Below are 22809 nucleotides of genomic sequence, written 5' to 3'. Positions count from 1 at the left end.
GCGCGTGCCACTTGCAAGTCCGGGAATGTGCCGTTTCTCATCCCAGAATTCCAGGCCAGCGAAGATTTCTCCCTGGGAAAAGGTGCCAGGACAGAAAGCGCTTGTGCCTTTTCTAGGGTTAATGGGGCCCCAAAATTGGCAGCTGAGAGCCCAGGGCTGCCACCTTTTCCCTGGGCGCAAAGCTCGACGGTGCGTGCCACATGCGGGTAAGGGAAAGAGGCGTTTTCAGCCCAGAATTCCAGACCAATGAAGATTCCTCGCATGGAAAAGGTGCCAGGACAGAAAGCAATTGTTCTTTTTCTAGGGGTAATGGGGCCCCATCACTGGCACCTGAGAGCCCAAGGCTGCCACCTTTTGCCTCGGCACAAAGCTCGACAGTGCGTTAAACTTGCAGGGTTGGGGGAAGTGCCGTTTTTCAGCCCAGAATTCCAGACGGACGAATATTCCTCCCAGGGAAAAGGTGCCAGGACAGAAAGCGATTGTTATTTATCTAGTGTTAACGGGGCCCCATCATTGGCACCTGAGAGCCCAAGGCTGCCACCTTTTCCGTGGGCGCAAACATCAACGGCGCCTACCACTTTATTGTCCGGGAAAGTGCCGTTTTTCAGCCCTCAATTCCAGACGGATGAAGACTCCTCACAGGGAAGAGGCTCCCAGGACAGAAAGCGATTGTTCCATTTCTAGGGTTAATCGGGCCCCATCATTGGCACCTGAGAGACCAAGGTTGCTTCCTATACCCTGGGTGCAAAGCTCGACGGTGGATTCCCGGTGCGGGTAAGGGAAAGGGCCGTTTTTCAGCCCAGAATTCCAGACGGAAGTCGATCCCTCTCTGGGAAAAGGTGTCAGGACAGAAAGCCATTGTGCCTTTTTGTAAAGGTAATGGGGCCCCATCATTGGCACCTGAGAGCCCAAGACTGCCACCTTTTCCCTGGACGCAAAGCTCGATGGTGCGTTCCACTTGCGGGTCCAGGAAAGTGCCGATTCTCAGACCAGAATTCCAAACCGATGAAGATTCCTCCCTGGGAAGAGGTGCCAGGACAGAAAGCCATTGTGCCTTTTATGGAGGTATTGGGGCACGATCATTGGCACTTGAGAGCCCAAGGCTGCCACCTTTTCCCTGGGCGCAAATGTCGAACGCGCGTGCCACTTGCAAGTCCAGGAATGTGCCGTTTCTCATCCCAGAATTCCAGGCCAGCGAAGATTTCTCCCTGGGAAAAGGTGCCAGGACAGAAAGCGATTGTGCCTTTTCTAGGGTTAATGGGGCCCCAAAATTGGCAGCTGAGAGCCCAGGGCTGCCACCTTTTCCCTGGGCGCAAAGCTCGACGGTGCGTGCAACATGCAGGTAAGGGAAAGAGGCGTTTTCAGCCCAGAATTCCAGACCAATGAAGATTCCTCCCAGGGAAAAGGTGCACGGACGGAAAGCGATTGTTCTTTTTCTAGGGGTAATGGGGCCCCATCATTGGCACCCGAGAGCCCAAGGCTGCCACCTTTTGCCTGGGCACAAAGCTCGACGGTGCGTGCCACTTGCAACTCCGGGAATGTGCTGTTTCTCATCCCAGAATTCCAGGCCAGCGAAGATTTCTCCCTGGGAAAAGGTGCCAGGACAGAAATCAATTGTGCCTTTTCTAGGGTTAATGGGGCCCCAAAATTGGCAGCTGAGAGCCCAGGGCTGCCACCTTTTCCCTGGGCGCAAAGCTCGACGGTGCGTGCCACATGCGGGTAAGGGAAAGAGCCGTTTTCAGCCCAGAATTCCAGACCAATGAAGATTCCTCCCAGGGAAAAGGTGCCAGGACAGAAAGCGATTGTTCTTTTTCTAGGGGTAATGGGGCCCCATCATTGGCACCCGAGAGCCCAAGGCTTTCACCTTTTGCCTGGGCACAAAGCTCGACGGTACGTTCCACTTGCAGGTCCGGGGAAGTGCCGTTTTTCAGTCCAGAATTCCAGACGGACGAAAATTCCTCCCAGGGAAAAGGTGCCAGGACAGAAAGCCATTGTTATTTATCTAGTGTTAATGGGGACCCATCATTGGCACCTGAGAGCCCAAGGCTGCCACCTTTTCCGTGGGGGCAAAGCTAGATGGTGCCTGCCACGTGCAGGTCAGAGAAAGACCTTTGTTCAGCCCAGGATTCCAGACGGATGACGACTCCTCCCGGGGAAAAGGCTCCCAGGACAGAAAGCGATTGTTCCATTTCTAGTGTTAATGGGGGCCCGTCATTGGCATCTGAGAGCCAGAGGTTGCCTCCTTTTCCCTGGGCGCAAAGCACGACAGTGCGTGTCACATGCTGGTCCCAGAAAGTGCCATTTTACAGTCCAGAATTCCAGACCAATGAAAACTCCTCCCAGGGAAAAGGTGCCAGGACAGAAAGCCATTGTGCTTTTTGTAAAGGTAATGGGGCCCCATCATTGGCACCTGAGAGCCCAAGACTGCCACCTTTTCCCTGGACGCAAAGCTCGATGGTGCATTCCACTTGCGGGTCCAGGAAAGTGCCGATTCTCAGACCAGAATTCCAAACCGATGATGATTCCTCCCTGGGAAAAGGTGCCAGGACAGAAAGCCATTGTGCCTTTTGTAGGGGTAATGGGGCCCCATCATTGGCACCTGAGAGCCCAAGACTGCCACCTTTTCCCTGGACGCAAAGCTCGATGGTGCATTCCACTTGCGGGTCCAGGAAAGTGCCGATTCTCAGACCAGAATTCCAAACCGATGATGATTCCTCCCTGGGAAAAGGTGCCAGGACAGAAAGCCATTGTGCCTTTTGTAGGGGTAATGGGGCACCATCATTGGCACCTGAGAGCCCAAGGCTGCCCCCTTTTCCCTGGGCGCAAAGCTCGACGGTGTGTACCTTGTGCGGGTTTGGGGCAGTGCCATTTTTGAACCCAGATTTCCAGATGGACGAAGATTCCTCCCTGGGAAAAGGTGCCAGGACAGAAAGCAAGTGTTATTTTTCTAGTGTTAACGGGGCCCCATCATTGGCACCTGAAAGCCCAAGGCTGCCACCTTTTGCCTGGGCGCAAATGGCGACGGCGCGTGCCACTTGCGGGTCCGGGGAAGTGCCATTTTTCAGCCCAGAAGTCCAGACGGACGAAGACACCTCCCAGGGAAAGGGTGCCAGGTCAGAAATCGAATTGTCCTTTTCTAGGGTCAATGGTGCCCCATCATTGGCACCTCAGAGTTCAAGGCTGCCACCATTTCTGTGGGCGCAAGCATCAACGGCGCGTACCACTATCTTCTCCGGGAAAGTGCCGTTTGTCAGCCCTCAATTCCAGACGGATGAAGACTCCTCACAGGGAAGAGGCTCCCAGGACAGAAAGCGATTGTTCCATTTCTAGGGTTAATCGGGCTCCATCATTGGCACCTGAGAGCCCAAGGTTGCCTCCTATACCCTGGGCGCAAAGCTCGACCATGCGTGCTACGTGAGGGTCCGGGAAATTGCCGTTTCTCATTCCAGAATTCCAGACCGATGAAGATTCCTCCTTGGGAAAAGGTGTCAGGACAGAAAGCGATTGTTCCTTTTCTAGAGTTATTGGGGCTCCATCATTGACACCTGAGAGCCGAAGGCTGCAACCTTTTCCCTGAGCGCAAAGCTCGACGGTGCGTGCCACTTGCGGGTCCAGGAATGTGCTGCTTCTCATCCCAGAATTGGAGGCCGATGAAGATTTCTCCCAGGGAAACGGTGCCAGGACAGAAAGCAATTGTGCCTTTTCTAGGGTTAATGGGGCCCCAAAATGGACATCTTAGAGCCCAAGGCTGCCACCTTTTCCCTGGGCGCAAAGCTCGACGGAGCGTTCCATGTGCGGGTCCGGGAAAATGCCATTTTTCAGCCCAGAATTCCAGACCTATGAAGATTCCTCAGAGGGAAAAGGTACCAGGAGAAAAAGCCATTGTGTATTTTGTAATGCTAATTGGGTCCCATCATTGGCACCTGAGAGCCCAAGGCTCCCACCTTTTGCCTGGGTGCATAGCTCGACGGTGCATACCCTGTGCGGGTCCGGGAAAGGGCCGTTTTTCAGCCCAGAATTCCAGACGGAAGTCGATTCCTCTCTGGGAAAAGGTGTCAGGACAGAAAGCCATTGTGCCTTTTCTAGGGGTAATGGGACATCATCTTTGGCAGCTGAGAGCCCAAGGCTGCCACCTTTTCCCTGGGCGCAAATGTCGACGGCGCGTGCCACTTGCAAGTCCGGGAATGTGCCGTTTCTCATCCCAGAATTCCAGGCCAGCGAAGATTTCTCCCTGGGAAAAGGTGCCAGGACAGAAAGCGCTTGTGCCTTTTCTAGGGTTAATGGGGCCCCAAAATTGGCAGCTGAGAGCCCAGGGCTACCACCTTTTCCCTGGGCGCAAAGCTCGACGGTGCGTGCCACATGCGGGTAAGGGAAAGAGTCGTCTTCAGCCCAGAATTCCAGACCAATGAAGATTCCTCCCAGGGAAAAGGTGCCAGGACAGAAATCGATTGTTCTTTTTCTAGGGGTAATGGGGCCCCATCATTGGCACCCGAGAGCCCAAGGCTTTCACCTTTTGCCTGGGCACAAAGCTCGACGGTGCGTTCCACTTGCAGGTCCGGGGAAGTGCCGTTTTTCAGCCCAGAATTCCAGACGGACGAAAATTCCTTCCAGGGAAAAGGTGCCAGGACAGAAAGCGATTCTTATTTATCTAGTGTTAACAGGGACCCATCATTGGCACCTGAGAGCCCAAGGCTGCCACCTTTTCCCTGGGCGCAAACTAGATGGTGCCTGCCACGTGCAGGTCAGAGAAAGTGCTTTCTTCAGCCCAGAATTCCAGACGGATGACAACTCCTCCCAGGGAAAAGGCTCCCAGGACAGAAAGCGATTGTTCCGTTTCTAGTCTTAATGGGGGCCCATCATTGGTATCTGAGAGCCAGAGGTTGCCTCCTTTTCCCTGGGCGCAAAGCACGACAGTGCGTGCCACGTGCTGGTCCCAGAAAGTTCCATTTTACAGCCCAGAATTCCAGACCAATGAAGACTCCTCCCAGGGAAAAGGTGCCAGGACAGAAAGCCATTGTGCTTTTTGTAAAGGTAATGGGGCCCCATCATTGGCACCTGAGAGCCCAAGACTGCCACCTTTTCCCTGGACGCAAAGCTCGATGGTGCGTTCCACTTGCGGGTCCAGGAAAGTGCCGATTCTCAGACCAGAATTCCAAACCGATGAAGATTCCTCCCTGGGAAAAGGTGCCAGGACAGAAAGCCATTGTGCCTTTTGTAGGGGTAATGGGGCACCATCATTGGCACCTGAGAGCCCAAGGCTGCCCCCTTTACCCTGGGCGCAAAACTCGACGGTGTGTACCTTTTGCGGGTTTGGGGCAGTGCCATTTTTGAACCCAGATTTCCAGACGAACGAAGATTCCTTGCAGGGAAAAGGTGCCAGGACAGAAAGCAAGTGTTAACGGGGCCCCATCTTTGGCACCTGAGAGCCCAAGGCTGCCACCTTTTCCCTGGGCGCAAATGTCGACGGCGCATGCCACTTGCAAGTCTGGGAATGTGCCGTTTCTCATCCCAGAATTCCAGGCCAGCAAAGATTTCTCCCTGGGAAAAGGTGCCAGGACACAAAGCGATTGTGCCTTTTCTAGGGTTAATCGGGCCCCATCATTGGCACCTGAGAGCCCAAGGTTGCCTCCTATACCCTGGGCGCAAAGCTCGACCATGCGTGCTACGTGAGGGTCCGGGAAATTGCCGTTTCTCATTCCAGAATTCCAGACCGATGAAGATTCCTCCCTGGGAAAAGGTGCCAGGACAGGAATCGATTTCTCCTTTTCTAGGAGTAATGGGGACCCATCATTGGCACCTGAGAGCCGAAGGCTGCAACCTTTTCCCTGAGCGCAAAGCTCGACGGTGCGTGCCACTTGCGCGTCCAGGAATGTGCTGTTTCTCATCCCAGAATTCGAGGCCGATGAAGATTTCTCCCAGGGAAAAGGTGCCAGGACAGAAAGCAATTGTGACTTTTGTAGGGGTAATGGGGCCCCAAAATTGACACCTGAGAGCCCAAGGCTGCCACCTTTTCCCTGGGCGCAAAGCTCGATGGAGCGTTCCACGTGCAGGTCCGGGAAAGTGCCATTTTTCAGCCCAGAATTCCAGACCTATGAAGATTCGTCAGAGGGTAAAGGTACCAGGAGACAGAGCCATTGTGTATTTTGTAATGCTAATTGGGCCCCATCATTGGCACCTGAGAGCCCAAGGCTGCCACCTTTTCCCTGGGTGCAAAGCTCGACGGTGCATACCCTGTGCGGGTCCAGAAAAGGGCCGTTTTTCAGCCCAGAATTCCAGACGGAAGTCGATTCCTCTCTGGGAAAAGGTGTCAGGACAGAAAGCCATTGTGCCTTTTCTAGGGGTAATGGGGCCCCATCTTTGGCACCTGAGAGCCCAAGGCTGCCACCTTTGCCCTGGGCGCAAATGTCGACGGCGCGTGCCACTTGCAAGTCCGGGAATGTGCCGTTTCTCATCCCAGAATTCCAGGCCAGCGAAGATTTCTCCCTGGGAAAAGGTGCCAGGACAGAAAGCGCTTGTGCCTTTTCTAGGGTTAATGGGGCCCCAAAATTGGCAGCTGAGAGCCCAGGGCTGCCACCTTTTCCCTGGGCGCAAAGCTCGACGGTGCGTGCCACATGCGGGTAAGGGAAAGAGGCGTTTTCAGCCCAGAATTCCAGACCAATGAAGATTCCTCGCATGGAAAAGGTGCCAGGACAGAAAGCAATTGTTCTTTTTCTAGGGGTAATGGGGCCCCATCACTGGCACCTGAGAGCCCAAGGCTGCCACCTTTTGCCTCGGCACAAAGCTCGACAGTGCGTTAAACTTGCAGGGTTGGGGGAAGTGCCGTTTTTCAGCCCAGAATTCCAGACGGACGAATATTCCTCCCAGGGAAAAGGTGCCAGGACAGAAAGCGATTGTTATTTATCTAGTGTTAACGGGGCCCCATCATTGGCACCTGAGAGCCCAAGGCTGCCACCTTTTCCGTGGGCGCAAACATCAACGGCGCCTACCACTTTATTGTCCGGGAAAGTGCCGTTTTTCAGCCCTCAATTCCAGACGGATGAAGACTCCTCACAGGGAAGAGGCTCCCAGGACAGAAAGCGATTGTTCCATTTCTAGGGTTAATCGGGCCCCATCATTGGCACCTGAGAGACCAAGGTTGCTTCCTATACCCTGGGTGCAAAGCTCGACGGTGGATTCCCGGTGCGGGTAAGGGAAAGGGCCGTTTTTCAGCCCAGAATTCCAGACGGAAGTCGATCCCTCTCTGGGAAAAGGTGTCAGGACAGAAAGCCATTGTGCCTTTTTGTAAAGGTAATGGGGCCCCATCATTGGCACCTGAGAGCCCAAGACTGCCACCTTTTCCCTGGACGCAAAGCTCGATGGTGCGTTCCACTTGCGGGTCCAGGAAAGTGCCGATTCTCAGACCAGAATTCCAAACCGATGAAGATTCCTCCCTGGGAAGAGGTGCCAGGACAGAAAGCCATTGTGCCTTTTATGGAGGTATTGGGGCACGATCATTGGCACTTGAGAGCCCAAGGCTGCCACCTTTTCCCTGGGCGCAAATGTCGAACGCGCGTGCCACTTGCGAGTCCAGGAATGTGCCGTTTCTCATCCCAGAATTCCAGGCCAGCGAAGATTTCTCCCTGGGAAAAGGTGCCAGGACAGAAAGCGATTGTGCCTTTTCTAGGGTTAATGGGGCCCCAAAATTGGCAGCTGAGAGCCCAGGGCTGCCACCTTTTCCCTGGGCGCAAAGCTCGACGGTGCGTGCAACATGCAGGTAAGGGAAAGAGGCGTTTTCAGCCCAGAATTCCAGACCAATGAAGATTCCTCCCAGGGAAAAGGTGCACGGACGGAAAGCGATTGTTCTTTTTCTAGGGGTAATGGGGCCCCATCATTGGCACCCGAGAGCCCAAGGCTGCCACCTTTTGCCTGGGCACAAAGCTCGACAGTGCGTGCCACTTGCAACTCCGGGAATGTGCTGTTTCTCATCCCAGAATTCCAGGCCAGCGAAGATTTCTCCCTGGGAAAAGGTGCCAGGACAGAAATCAATTGTGCCTTTTCTAGGGTTAATGGGGCCCCAAAATTGGCAGCTGAGAGCCCAGGGCTGCCACCTTTTCCCTGGGCGCAAAGCTCGACGGTGCGTGCCACATGCGGGTAAGGGAAAGAGCCGTTTTCAGCCCAGAATTCCAGACCAATGAAGATTCCTCCCAGGGAAAAGGTGCCAGGACAGAAAGCGATTGTTCTTTTTCTAGGGGTAATGGGGCCCCATCATTGGCACCCGAGAGCCCAAGGCTTTCACCTTTTGCCTGGGCACAAAGCTCGACGGTACGTTCCACTTGCAGGTCCGGGGAAGTGCCGTTTTTCAGTCCAGAATTCCAGACGGACGAAAATTCCTCCCAGGGAAAAGGTGCCAGGACAGAAAGCCATTGTTATTTATCTAGTGTTAATGGGGACCCATCATTGGCACCTGAGAGCCCAAGGCTGCCACCTTTTCCGTGGGGGCAAAGCTAGATGGTGCCTGCCACGTGCAGGTCAGAGAAAGACCTTTGTTCAGCCCAGGATTCCAGATGGATGACGACTCCTCCCGGGGAAAAGGCTCCCAGGACAGAAAGCGATTGTTCCATTTCTAGTGTTAATGGGGGCCCGTCATTGGCATCTGAGAGCCAGAGGTTGCCTCCTTTTCCCTGGGCGCAAAGCACGACAGTGCGTGTCACATGCTGGTCCCAGAAAGTGCCATTTTACAGTCCAGAATTCCAGACCAATGAAAACTCCTCCCAGGGAAAAGGTGCCAGGACAGAAAGCCATTGTGCTTTTTGTAAAGGTAATGGGGCCCCATCATTGGCACCTGAGAGCCCAAGACTGCCACCTTTTCCCTGGACGCAAAGCTCGATGGTGCATTCCACTTGCGGGTCCAGGAATGTGCTGCTTCTCATCCCAGAATTGGAGGCCGATGAAGATTTCTCCCAGGGAAACGGTGCCAGGACAGAAAGCAATTGTGCCTTTTCTAGGGTTAATGGGGCCCCAAAATGGACATCTTAGAGCCCAAGGCTGCCACCTTTTCCCTGGGCGCAAAGCTCGACGGAGCGTTCCATGTGCGGGTCCGGGAAAATGCCATTTTTCAGCCCAGAATTCCAGACCTATGAACATTCCTCAGAGGGAAAAGGTACCAGGAGAAAAAGCCATTGTGTATTTTGTAATGCTAATTGGGTCCCATCATTGGCACCTGAGAGCCCAAGGCTCCCACCTTTTGCCTGGGTGCATAGCTCGACGGTGCATACCCTGTGCGGGTCCGGGAAAGGGCCGTTTTTCAGCCCAGAATTCCAGACGGAAGTCGATTCCTTTCTGGGAAAAGGTGTCAGGACAGAAAGCCATTGTGCCTTTTCTAGGGGTAATGGGACATCATCTTTGGCAGCTGAGAGCCCAAGGCTGCCACCTTTTCCCTGGGCGCAAATGTCGACGGCGCGTGCCACTTGCAAGTCCGGGAATGTGCCGTTTCTCATCCCAGAATTCCAGGCCAGCGAAGATTTCTCCCTGGGAAAACGTGCCAGGACAGAAAGCGATTGTGCCTTTTCTAGGGTTAATGGGGCCCCAAAATTGGCAGCTGAGAGCCCAGGGCTACCACCTTTTCCCTGGGCGCAAAGCTCGACGGTGCGTGCCACATGCGGGTAATGGAAAGAGTCGTCTTCAGCCCAGAATTCCAGACCAATGAAGATTCCTCCCTGGGAAAAGGTGCCAGGACAGAAAGCAAGTGTTATTTTTCTAGTGTTAACGGGGCCCCATCATTGGCACCTGAGAGCCCAAGGCAGCCACCTTTTGCCTTGGCGCAAATGTCGAAGGCGTGTGCCACTTGCGGGTCCGGGGAAATGCCATTTTTCAGCCCAGAATTCCAGACGGACGAAGACACCTCCCAGGGAAAAGGTGCCAGGTCAGAAATCGAATTCTCCTTTTCTAGGGTCAATGGTGCCCCATCATTGGCACCTGAGAGTTCAAGGCTGCCACCTTTTCCCTGGGCGCAAACATCAACGGCGCGTACCACTATCTTGTCCGGGAAAGTGCCGTTTTTCAGCCCTCAATTCCAGACGGATGAAGACTCCTCACAGGGAAGAGGCTCCCAGGCCAGAAAACGATTGTTCCATTTCTAGGGTTAATCGGGCCCCATCATTGGCACCTGAGAGCCCAAGGTTGCCTCCTATACCCTGGGCGCAAAGCTCGACGGTGCGTTCCACTTGCAGGTCCGGGGAAGTGCCGTTTTTCAGCCCAGAATTCCAGACAGCCGAAAATTCCTCCCTGGGAAAAGGTGCCAGGACAGAAAGCAAGTGTTATTTATCTAGTGTTAACGGGGACCCATCATTGGCACCTGAGAGCCCAAGGCTGCCACCTTTTCACTGGGCGCAAAGCTAGATGGTGCCTGCCACGTGCAGGTCAGAGAAAGTGCTTTGTTCAGCCCAGGATTCCAGACGGATGACGACTCCTCCCAGGGAAAAGGCTCCCAGGACAGAAAGTGATTGTTCCATTTCTAGTGTTAATGGGGGCCCGTCATTGGCATCTGAGAGCCAGAGGTTGCCTCCTTTTCTCTGGGCGCAAAGCATGACAGTGCGTGCCACTTGCTGGTCCCAGAAAGTGCCATTTTACAACCCAGAATTCCAGACCAATGAAGACTCCTCCCAGGGAAAAGGTGCCAGGACAGAAAGCCATTGTGATTTTTGTAAAGGTAATGGGGCCCCATCATTGGCACCCGAGAGCCCAAGACTGCCACCTTTTCCCTGGACGCAAAGCTCGATGGTGCGTTCCACTTGCGGGTCCAGGAAAGTGCCGATTCTCAGACCAGAATTCCAAACCGATGAAGATTCCTCCCTGGGAAAAGGTGCCAGGACAGAAAGCAAGTGTTATTTTTCTAGTGTTAACGGGGCCCCATCATTGGCACCTGAGAGCCCAAGGCTGCCACCTTTTGCCTGGGCGCAAATGGCGACGGCGCGTGCCACTTGCGGGTCCGGGGAAGTGCTATTTTTCAGCCCAGAATTCCAGACGGACGAAAATTCCTCCCAGGGAAAAGGTGCCTGGACAGAAAGCGATTGTTATTTATCTAGTGTTAATGGGGACCCATCATTGGCACCTGAGAGCCCAAGGCTGCCACCTTTTCCCTGGGCACAAAGCTAGATGGTGCCTGCCACGTGCAGGTCAGAGAAAGTGCTTTGTTCAGCCCAGGATTCCAGACGGAGGACGACTCCTCCCAGGGAAAAGGCGCCCAGGACAGAAAGCGATTGTTCCATTTCTAGTGTTAATGGGGGCCCGTCATTGCCTGGGCGCAAATGTCGACGGCGTGTGCCACTTGCGGGTCCGGGGAAGTGCCATTTTTCAGCCCAGAATTCCAGACGGACGAAGACATCTCCCAGGGAAAAGGTGCCAGGTCAGAAATCGAATTGTCCTTTTCTAGGGTCAATGGTGCCCCATCATTGGCACCTGAGAATTCAAGGCTGCGAGCTTTTCCCTGGGCGCAAACATCAACGGAGCGTACCACTTTCTTCTCCGGGAAAGTGCCGGTTTTCAGCCCTCAATTCAAGACGGATGAAGACTCCTCACAGGGAAGAGGCTCCCAGGACAGAAAATGATTGGTCCATTTCTAGGGTTAATCGGGCCCCATCATTGGCACCTGAGAGCCCAAGGTTGCCTCCTATACCCTGGGCGCAAAGCTCGACCATGCGTGCTACGTGAGGATCCGGGAAATTGCCATTTCTCATTCCAGAATTCCAGACCGATGAAGATTCCTCCCTGGGAAAAGGTGCCAGGACAGGAATCGATTTCTCCTTTTCTAGGAGTAATGGGGACCCATCATTGGCACCTGAGAGCCGAAGGCTGCAACCTTTTTCCCTGATCGCAAAGCTCGACGGTGGGTGCCACTTGCGGGTCCAGGAATGTGCTGTTTCTCATCCCAGAATTCGAGGCCGATGAAGATTTCTCCCTGGGAAAAGGTGCCAGGACAGAAAGCAATTGTGCCTTTTCTAGGGTTAATGGGGCCTCAAAATGGACACCTGAGAGCCCAAGGCTGCCACCTTTTCCCTGGGCGCAAAGCTCGACGGAGCGTTCCACGTGCGGGTCCGGGAAAGTGCCATTTTTCAGCCCAGAATTCCAGACCTATGAAGATTCCTCAGAGGGAAAAGGTACCAGGAGACAAAGCCATTGTGTATTTTGTAATGCTAATTGGGCTCCATCATTGGCACCTGAGAGCCCAAGGCTGCCACCTTTTCCCTGGGTGCAAAGCTCGACGGTGCATACCCTGTGCGGGTCTGGGAAAAGGCCGTTTTTCAGCCCAGAATTCCAGATGGAAGTCGATTCCTCTCTGGGAAAAGGTGTCAGGACAGAAAGCCATTGTGCCTTTTCTAGGGGTAATGGGGCCCCATCTTTGGCACCTGAGAGCCCAAGGCTGCCACCTTTTCCCTGGGAGCAAATGTCGATGGCGCGTGCCACTTGCAAGTCTGGGAATGTGCCGTTTCTCATGCCAGAATTCCAGGCCAGCGAAGATTTCTCCCTGGGAAAAGGTGCCAGGACAGAAAGCGCTTGTGCCTTTTCTAGGGTTAATGGGGCCCCAAAATTGGCAGCTGAGAGCCCAGGGCTGCCACCTTTTCCCTGGGCGCAAAGCTCGACGGTGCGTGCCACATGCGGGTAAGGGAAAGAGCCGTTTTCAGCCCAGAATTCCAGACCAATGAAGATTCCTCCCAGGGAAAAGGTGCCAGGACAGAAAGCGATTGTTCTTTTTCTAGGGGTAATGGGGCCCGTCATTGCCACCTGAGAGCCCAAGGCTGCCACCTTTTCCCTGGGCGCAAAGCTTGACGGTGCGTTCCACTTGCAGGTCCTGGGAAGTGCCGTTTTTCAGCCCAGAATTCCAGACGGACGAAAATTCCTCCCTGGGAAAAGGTGCCAGGACAGAAAGCGATTGTTATTTATCTAGTGTTAACGGGGATCCATCATTGGCACCTGAGAGCCCAAGACTGCCACCTTTTCCCTGGGCGCAAAGCTAGATGGTGCGTTCCACTTACGGGTCCAGGAAAGTGCCGATTCTCAGACCAGAATTCCAAACCGATGAAGATTCCTCCCAGGGAAAAGGTGCCAAGACAGAAAGCCATTGTGCCTTTTGTAGGGGTAATGGGGCACCCTCATTGGCACCTGAGAGCCCAAGGCTGCCCCCTTTTCCCTGGGCGCAAAGCTCGACGGTGTGTACCTTGTGCGGGTTTGGGGCAGTGCCATATTTGAACCCATATTTCCAGACGGACGAAGATTCCTCCCAGGGAAAAGGTGCCAGGACAGAAAGCAAGTGTTCTTTTTCTAGTGTTAACGGGGCCCCATCCTTGGCACCTGAGAGCCCAGGGCTGCCACCTTTTCCCTGGGCACGAAGCTCGACGGTGCATTCCACTTGCAGGTCCGGGGAAGTGCCATTTTTCAGCCCAGAATTCCAGACGAATGAAAATTAATCCCAGAGAAAAGGTGCCAGGACAGAAAGCGATTGTTATTTATCTAGTGTTAACGGGGACACATCATTGGCACCTGAGAGCCCAAGGCTGCCACCTTTTCACTGGGCACAAAGCTAGATGGTGCCTTCCACTTGTAGGTCAGAGAAAGACCTTTGTTCAGCCCAGGATTCCGGATGGATGGCGACTCCTCCCAGGGAAAAGGCTCCCAGGACAGAAAGCGATTGTTCAATTTCTAGTGTTAATGGGGGCCCGTCATTGGCATCTGAGAGCCAGAGGTTGCCTCCTTTTCCCTGGGCGCAAAGCACGACAGTGCGTGCCACGTGCTGGTCCCAGAAAGTGTCATTTTACAGCCCAGAATTCCAGACCAATGAAGACTCCTCCCAGGGAAAAAAGGGCCAGGACAGAAAGCCATTGTGCTTTTTGTAAAGGTAATGGGGCCCCATCATTGGCACTTGAGAGCCCAATACTGCCACCTTTTCCCTGGACGCAAAGCTCGATGGTGCGTTCCACTTGCGGGTCCAGGAAAGTGCCGATTCTCAGACCAGAATTCCAAACCGATGAAGATTCCTCCCTGGGAAAAGGTGCCAGGACAGAAAGCCATTGTGCCTTTTGTAGGGGTAATTGGGGCCCCATCATTGGCACCTGAGAGCCCAAGGCTGCCACCTTTTGTCTGGGCGCAAAGCTCGACGGTGTGTACCTTGTGCGGGTTTGGGGCAGTGCCATTTTTCAGCCCAGATTTCCAGATGGACAAAGATTCCTCCCTGGGAAAAGGTGCCAGGACAGAAAGCAAGTGTTATTTTTCTAGTGTTAACGGGGCCCCATCATTGGCACCTGAGAGCCCAAGGCTGCCACCTTTTCCCTGGGCGCAAAGCTAGATGGTGCCTGCCACGTGCAGGTCAGAGAAAGTGCTTTATTCAGCCCAGGATTCCAGACGGATGATGACTCCTCCCAGGGAAAGGGCTCCCAGGACAGAAAGCGATTGTTCCATTTCTAGTGTTAATGGGGGCCCATCATTGGCATCTGAGAGCCAGAGGTTGCCTCCTTTTCCCTGGGCGCAAAGCATGACAGTGCGTGCTACGTGCTGGTCCCTGAAAGTGCCATTTTACAGCCCAGAATTCCAGACCAATGAAGACTCCTCCCAGGGAAAAGGTGCCAGGACAGAAAGCCATTGTGCTTTTTGTAAAGGTAATGGGGCCCCATCATTGGCACCTGAGAGCCCAAGACTGCCACCTTTTCCCTGGACGCAAAGCTCGATGGTGCGTTCCACTTGCGGGTCCAGGAAAGTGCCGATTCTCAGACCAGAATTCCAAACCGATGAAGATTCCTCCCTGGGAAAAGGTGCCAGGACAGAAAGCCATTGTGCCTTTTGTAGGGGTAATGGGGCCCCATCATTGGCACCTGAGAGCCCAAGGCTGCCCCCTTTTCCCTGGGTGCAAAGCTCGACGGTGTGTACCTTGTGCAGGTTTAGGGCAGTGCCATTTTTGACGGACGAAGATTCCTCCCTGGGAAAAGGTGCCAGGACACAAAGCAAGTGTTATTTTTCTAGTGTTAACGGGGCCCCATCATTGGCACCTGAGAGCCCAAGGCTGCCACCTTTTGCCTGGGCGCAAATGTCGACGGCGCGTGCCACTTGCAAGTCCGGGAATGTGCCGTTTCTCATCCCAGAATTCCAGGCCAGCGAAGATTTCTCCCTGGGAAAAGGTGCCAGGACAGAAAGCGATTGTGCCTTTTCTAGGGTTAATGGGGCCCCAAAATTGGCAGCTGAGAGCCCAGGGCTGCCACCTTTTCCCTGGGAGCAAAGCTCGACGGTGCGTGCCACATGCGGGTAAGGGAAAGAGGCGTTTTCACCCCAGAATTCCAGACCAATGAAGATTCCTCGCATGGAAAAGGTGCCAGGACAGAAAGCCATTGTTCTTTTTCTAGTGGTAATGGAGCCCGTCATTGGCACCTGAGAGCCCAAGGCTGCCACCTTTTGCGTGGGCACAAAGCTCGACGGTGCGTTCCACTTGTAGGTCCGGGGAAATGCCGTTTTTCAGCCCAGAATTCCAGACGGACGAAAATTCCTCCCTGGGAAAAGGTGCCAGGACAGAAAGTGATTGTTATTTATCTAGTGTTAACGGGGACCCATCATTGGCACCTGAGAGCCCAAGGCTGCCACCTTTTCCCTGGGCACAAAGCTAGATGGTGCCTGCCATGTGCAGGTCAGAGAAAGTGCTTTGTTCAGTCCAGGATTCCAGACGGAGGACGACTCCTCCCAGGGAAAAGGCTCCCAGGACAGAAAGCGATTGTTCCATTTCTAGTGTTAATGGGGGCCCGTCATTGCCTGGGCGCAAATGTCGACGGCGTGTGCCACTTGCGGGTCCGGGGAAGTGCCATTTTTCAGCCCAGAATTCCAGACGGACGAAGACACCTCCCAGGGAAAAGGTGCCAGGTCAGAAATCGAATTGTCCTTTTCTAGGGTCAATGGTGCCCCATCATTGGCACCTGAGAGTTCAAGGCTGCGACCTTTTCCCTGGGCGCAAACATCAACGGAGCGTACCACTTTCTTCTCCGGGAAAGTGCCGGTTTTCAGCCCTCAATTCAAGACGGATGAAGACGACTCACAGGGAAGAGGCTCCCAGGACAGAAAACGATTGGTCCATTTCTAGGGTTAATCGGGCCCCATCATTGGCACCTGAGAGCCCAAGGTTGCCTCCTATACCCTGGGCGCAAAGCTCGACCATGCGTGCTACGTGAGGATCCGGGAAATTGCCGTTTCTCATTCCAGAATTCCAGACCGATGAAGATTCCTCCCTGGGAAAAGGTGCCAGGACAGGAATGGATTTCTCCTTTTCTAGGAGTAATGGGGACCCATCATTGGCACCTGAGAGCCGAAGGCTGCAACCTTTTCCCTGAGCGCAAAGCTCGACGGTGCGTGCCACTTGCGCGTCCAGGAATGTGCTGTTTCTCATCCCAGAATTCCAGGCCAGCGAAGATTTCTCCCAGGGAAAAGGTGCCAGGACAGAAAGCAATTGTGCCTTTTCTAGGGTTAATGGGGCCCCAAAATTGACACCTGAGAGCCCAAGGCTGCCACCTTTTCCCTGGGCGCAAAGCTCGACGGAGCGTTCCACGTGCGGGTCCGGGAAAGTGCCATTTTTCAGCCCAGAATTCCAGACCTATGAAGATTCCTCAGAGGGAAAAGGTACCAGGAGACAAAGCCATTCTGTATTTTGTAATGCTAATTGGGCCCCATCATTGGCACCTGAGAGCCCAAGGCTGCCACCTTTTCCCTGGGTGCAAAGCTCAACGGTGCATACCCTGTGCGGGTCCGGGAAAGGGCCGTTTTTCAGCCCAGAATTCCAGACGGAAGTCGATTCCTCTCTGGGAAAAGGTGTCAGGACAGAAAGCCATTGTGCCTTTTCTAGGAGTAATGGGGCCCCATCTTTGGCACCTGAGAGCCCAAGGCTGCCACCTTTTCCCTGGGCGCAAATGTCGACGGCGCGTGCCACTTGCAACTCCGGGAATGTGCCGTTTCTCATCCCAGAATTCCAGGCCAGCGAAGATTTCTCCCTCGGAAAAGGTGCCAGGACAGAAAGCGATTGTGCCTTTTCTAGGGTTAATGGGGCCCCAAAATTGGCAGCTGAAAGCCCAGGGCTGCCACCTTTTCCCTGGGCGCAAAGCTCGACGGTGCGTGCCACATGCTGGTAGGGGAAAGAGCCGTTTTCAGCCCAGAATTCCAGACCAATGAAGATTCCTCCCAGGGAAAAGGTGCCAGGACAGAAAGCGATTGTTCTTTTTCTAGGGGTAATGGGGCCCCATCATTGGCACCTGAGAGCCCAAGGCTGCCACCTTTTGCCGGGGCACAAAGCTCGACGGTGCGTTCCACTTGCAGGTCCTGGGAAGTGCCGTTTTTCAGCCCAGAATTCCAGACGGACGAAAATTCCTCCCAGGGAAAAGGTGCCAGGACAGAAAGCAATTGTGCCTTTTCTAGGGTTAATGGGGCCTTAAAATGGACACCTGAGAGCCCAAGGCTGCCACCTTTTCCCTGGGCGCAAAGCTCGACGGAGCGTTCCACGTGCGGGTCCGGGAAAGTGCCATTTTTCAGCCCAGAATTCCAGACCTATGAAGATTCCTCAGAGGGTAAAGGTACCAGGAGACAAAGCCATTGTGTATTTTCTAATGCTAATTGGGTCCCATCATTGGCACCTGAGAGCCCAAGGCTGCCACCTTTTCCCTGGGTGCAAAGCTCAACGGTGCATACCCAGTGCGGGTCCGGAAAAGGGCCGTTTTTCAGCCCAGAATTCCAGACGGAAGTCGATTCCTCTCTGGGAAAAGGTATCAGGACAGAAAGCCATTGTGCCTTTTCTAGGGGTAATGGGGCCCCATCTTTGGCACCTGAGAGCCCAAGGCTGCCACCTTTTCCCTGGGCGCAAATGTCGCCAGCGCGTACCACTTGCAAGTCCGGGAATGTGCCGTTTCTCATCCCAGAATTCCAGGCCAGCGAAGATTTCTCCCTGGGAAAAGGTGCCAGGACAGAAAGCAATTGTGCTGTTTCTAGGGTTAATGGGGCCCCAAAAATGGCAGCTGAGAGCCCAGGGCTGCCACCTTTTCCCTGGGCGCAAAGCTCGACGGTGTGTGCCACGTGCGGGTAAGGGAAAGAGCCGTTTTCAGCCCAGAATTCCAGACCAATAAAGATTCCTCCCAGGGAAAAGGTGCCAGGACAGAAAGCAAATGTTATTTTTCTAGTGTTAATGGGGCCCCATCATTGGCACCTGAGAGCCCAAGGCTGCCACCTTTTGCCTGGGCATAAAGCTCGACGGTGCGTTCCACTTGCAGGTCCTGGGAAGTGCTTTGTTCAGCCCAGGATTCCAGACGGATGACGATTCCTCCCAGGGAAAGGGCTCCCAGGACAGAAAGCGATTGTTCCATTTCTAGTGTTAATGGGGGCCCGTCATTGGCATCTGAGAGCCAGAGGTTGCTCCTTTTCCCTGGGCGCAAAGCTCGACCGTGCGTGCCACGTGCTGGTCCCTGAAAGTGCCATTTTACAGCCCAGAATTCCAGACCAATGAAGACTCCTCCCAGGGAAAAGGTGCCAGGACAGAAAGCCATTGTGCTTTTTGTAAAGGTAATGGGGTCCCATCATTGGCACCTGAGAACCCAAGTCTGCCACCTTTTCCCTGGACGCAAAGCTCGATGGTGCGTTCCACTTGCGGGTCCAGGAAAGTGCCGATTCTCAGACTAGAATTCCAAACCGATGAAGATTCCTCCCTGGGAAAAGGTGCCAGGACAGGAAGCCATTGTGCCTTTTGTAGGGGTAATGGGGCACCATCATTGGCACCTGAGAGCCCAAGGCTGCCCCCTTTTCCCTGGGCTCAAAGCTCGACGGTGTGTACCTTGTGCGGGTTTGGGGCAGTGCCATTTTTGAACCCAGATTTCCAGATGGATGATGATTCCTCCCTGGGAAAAGGTGCCAGGACAGAAAGCAAGTGTTATTTTTCTAGTGTTAATGGGGCCCCATCATTGGCACCTGAGAGCCCAAGGCTGCCACCTTTTGCCTGGGCGCAAATGTCGACGGTGCGTGCCACTTGCGGGTCCGGGGAAGTGCCATTTTTGAACCCAGAATTCCAGACGGACGAAGACACCTCCCAGGGAAAAGGTGCCAGGTCAGAAATCGAATTGTCCTTTTCTAGGGTCAATGGTTCCCCATCATTGGCACCTCAGAGTTCAAGGCTGCCACCTTTTCTGTGGGCGCAAACATCAACGGCGCGTACCACTTTCTTGTCTGGGAAAGTGCCGTTTTTCAGCCCTCCATTTCAGACGGATGAAGACTCCTCACAGGGAGGAGGCTCCCAGGACAGAAAGCGATTGTTCCATTTCTAGGGTTAATCGGGCCCCATCATTGGCACCTGAGAGCCCAAGGTTGCCTCTTATACCCTGGGCGCAAAGCTCGACCATGCGTGCTACGTGAGGGTCCGGGAAATTGCCGTTTCTCATTCCAGAATTCCAGACCGATGAAGATTCCTCCCTCGGCAGAGGTGCCAGGACAGGAATGGATTTCTCCTTTTCTAGGAGTAATGGGGACCCATTATTGGCACCTGAGAGCCCAAGGCTGCAACCTTTTCCCTGAGCGCAAAGCTCGACGGTGGGTGCCACTTGCGGGTCCGGGGAAGTGCCATTTTTCAACCCAGACTTCCAGACCTATGAAGATTCCTCAGAGGGAAAATGTACCAGGAGACAAAGCCATTGTGTATTTTGTAATGCTAATTGGGCCCCATCATTGGCACCTGAGAGCCCAAGGCTGCCACCTTTTCCCTGGGCGCAAAGCTCGACGGAGCGTTCCACCGGCGGGTCCGGGAAAGTGCCATTTTTCAGCCCAGAATTCCAGACCTATGAAGATTCCTCAGAGGGAAAAGGTACCAGGAGACAAAGCCATTGTGTATTTTCTAATGCTAATTGGGCTCCATCATTGGCACCTGAGAGCCCAAGGCTGCCACCTTTTCCCTGGGTGCAAAGCTCGACGGTGCATACCCTGTGCGGGTCCGGGAAAGGGCCGTTTTTCAGCCCAGAATTCCAGACGGAAGTCGATTCCTCTCTGGGAAAAGGTGTCAGGACAGAAAGCCATTGTGCCTTTTCTAGGGGTAATGGGACCTCATATTTGGCACCTGAGAGCCCAAGGCTGCCACCTTTTCCCTGGGCGCAAAGCTCGACGGCGCGTGCCACTTGCAAGTCCGGGAATGTGCCGTTTCTCATCCCAGAATTCCAGGCCGGCGAAAATTTCTCCCTGGGAAAAGGTGCCAGGACAGAAAGTGATTGTGCCTTTTCTAGGGCTAATGGGGCCCCAAAATTGGCAGCTGAGAGCCCAGGGCTGCCACCTTTTCCCTGGGCGCAAAGCTCGACGGTGTGTGCCACATGCGGGTAAGGGAAAGAGCCGTTTTCAGCCCAGAATTCCAGACCAATGAAGATTCCTCCCAGGGAAAAGGTGCCAGGACAGAAAGCGATTGTTCTTTATCTAGTGTTAACGGGGACCCATCGTTGGCACCTGAGAGGCCAAGGCTGCCACCTTTTGCCTGGGCGCAAATGTCGACGGCGCGTGCCACTTGCGGGTCCGGGGAAGTGCCATTTTTCAGCCCAGAAGTCCAGACGGACGAAGACACCTCCCAGGGAAAAGGTGCCAGGTCAGAAATCGAATTGTCCTTTTCTAGGGTCAATGGTGCCCCATCATTGGCACCTGAGAGTTCAAGGCTGCCACATTTTCTGTGGGCGCAAACATCAACGGCGCGTACCACTTTCTTGTCTGGGAAAGTGCCGTTTTTCATCCCTGAATTCCAGACGGATGAAGACTCCTCACAGGGAAGAGGCTCCCAGGACAGAAAGCGATTTTTCTATTTCTAGGGTTAATCGGGCCCCACCATTGGCACCTGAGAGCCCAAGGTTGCCTCCTATACCCTGGGCGCAAAGCTCGACCATGCGTGCTACGTGAGGGTCCGGGAAATTGCCGTTTCTCATTCCAGAATTCCAGACCGATGAAGATTCCTCCCTGGGAAAAGGTGCCAGGACAGGAATGGATTTCTCCTTTTCTAGGAGTAATGGGGACCCATTATTGGCACCTGAGAGCCCAAGGCTGCCGCCTTTTCCCGGAGCGCAAAGCTCGACGGTGCGTGCCACTTGCGGGTCCGGGGAAGTGCCATTTTTCAGCCCAGAATTCCAGACGGACGAAGTCACCTCCCAGGGAAAAGGTGCCAGGTCAGAAATCGAATTGTCCTTTTCTAGGGTCAGTGGTGCCCCATCATTGGCACCTGAAAGTTCAAGGCTGCCACCTTTTCCATGGGCGCAAATATCAACGGCGCGTACCACTTTCTTGTCTGGGAAAGTGCCGTTTTTCAGCCCAGAATTCCAGACGGATGAAGACTCCTCACAGGGAAGAGGCTCCCAGGACAGAAAGCGATTGTTCCATTTCTAGGGTTAATCGGGCCCCATCATTGGCACCTGAGAGCCCAAGGTTGCCTCCTATACCTTGGGCGCAAAGCTCGACCATGCGTGCTACGTGAGGGTCCGGGAAATTGCCGTTTCTCATTCAAGAATTCCAGACTGATGAAGATTCCTCCCTCGGCAAAGGTGCCAGGACAGGAATGGATTTCTCCTTTTCTAGAAGTAATGGGGACCCATTATTGACACCTGAGAGCCGAAGGCTGCAACCTTTTCCCTGAGCGCAAAGCTCGACGGTGCGTGCCACTTGCGGGTCCAGGAATGTGCTGTTTCTCATCCCAGAATTCGAGACCGATGAAGATTTAACCCAGTGAAAAGGTGCCAGGACAGAAAGCAATTGTGCCTTTTCTAGGGTTAATGGGGCCCCAAAATTGACACCTGAGAGCCCAAGGCTGCCACCTTTTCCCTGGGCGCAAAGCTCGACGGAGCGTGCCACGTTCGGGTCCGGGAAAGTGCCATTTTTCAGCCCAGAATTCCAGACCTATGAAGATTCCTCAGAGGGAAAAGGTACCAGGAGACAAAGCCATTGTGTATTTTGTAATGCTAATTGGGCCCCATCATTGGCACCTGAGAGCCCAAGGCTGCCACCTTTTCCCTGGGTGCAAAGCTCGACGGTGCATACCCTGTGCGGGTCCGGGAAAGGACCGTTTTTCAGCCCAGAATTCCAGACGGAAGTCGATTCCTCTCTGGGAAAAGGTGTCAGGACAGAAAGCCATTGCGCCTTTTCTAGGGGTAATGGGGCCCCATCTTTGGCACCTGAGAGCCCAAGGCTGCCACCTTTTCCCTGGGCGCAAAGCTCGATGGTGCCTGCCACGTGCAGGTCAGAAAAAGTGCTTTGTTCAGCCCAGGATTCCAGACGGATGACGATTCCTCCCAGGGAAAGGGCTCCCAGGACAGAAAGCGATTGTTCCATTTCTAGTGTTAATGGGGGCCCGTCATTGGCATCTGAGAGCCAGAGGTTGCCTCTTTTCCCTGGGCGCAAAGCACGACAGTGCGTACCACGTGCTGGTCCCTGAAAGTGCCATTTAACAGCACAGAATTCCAGACCAATGAAGACTCCTCCCAGGGAAAAGGTGCCAGGACAGAAAGCCATTGTGCTTTTTGTAAAGGTAATGGAGTCCCATCATTGACACCTGAGAACCCAAGACTGCCACCTTTTCCCTGGACGCAAAGCTCGATGGTGCGTTCCACTTGCGGGTCCAGGAAAGTGCCGATTCTCAGACCAGAATTCCAAAGCGATGAAGATTCCTCCCTGGGAAAAGGTGCCAGGACAGAAAGCCATTGTGCCTTTTGTAGGGGTAATGGGGCCCCATCATTGGCACCTGAGAGACCAAGGCTGCCCCCTTTTCCCTGGGCACAAAGCTCGATGGTGTGTACCTTTTGCGGGTTTGAGGCAGTGCCA

The sequence above is a fragment of the Pithys albifrons genome, chromosome 12 (assembly GCF_047495875.1).
Source record: "Pithys albifrons albifrons isolate INPA30051 chromosome 12, PitAlb_v1, whole genome shotgun sequence".
Lineage (NCBI taxonomy): Eukaryota > Metazoa > Chordata > Aves > Passeriformes > Thamnophilidae > Pithys > Pithys albifrons.
Note: the sequence above shows the minus strand (reverse complement) of the source record.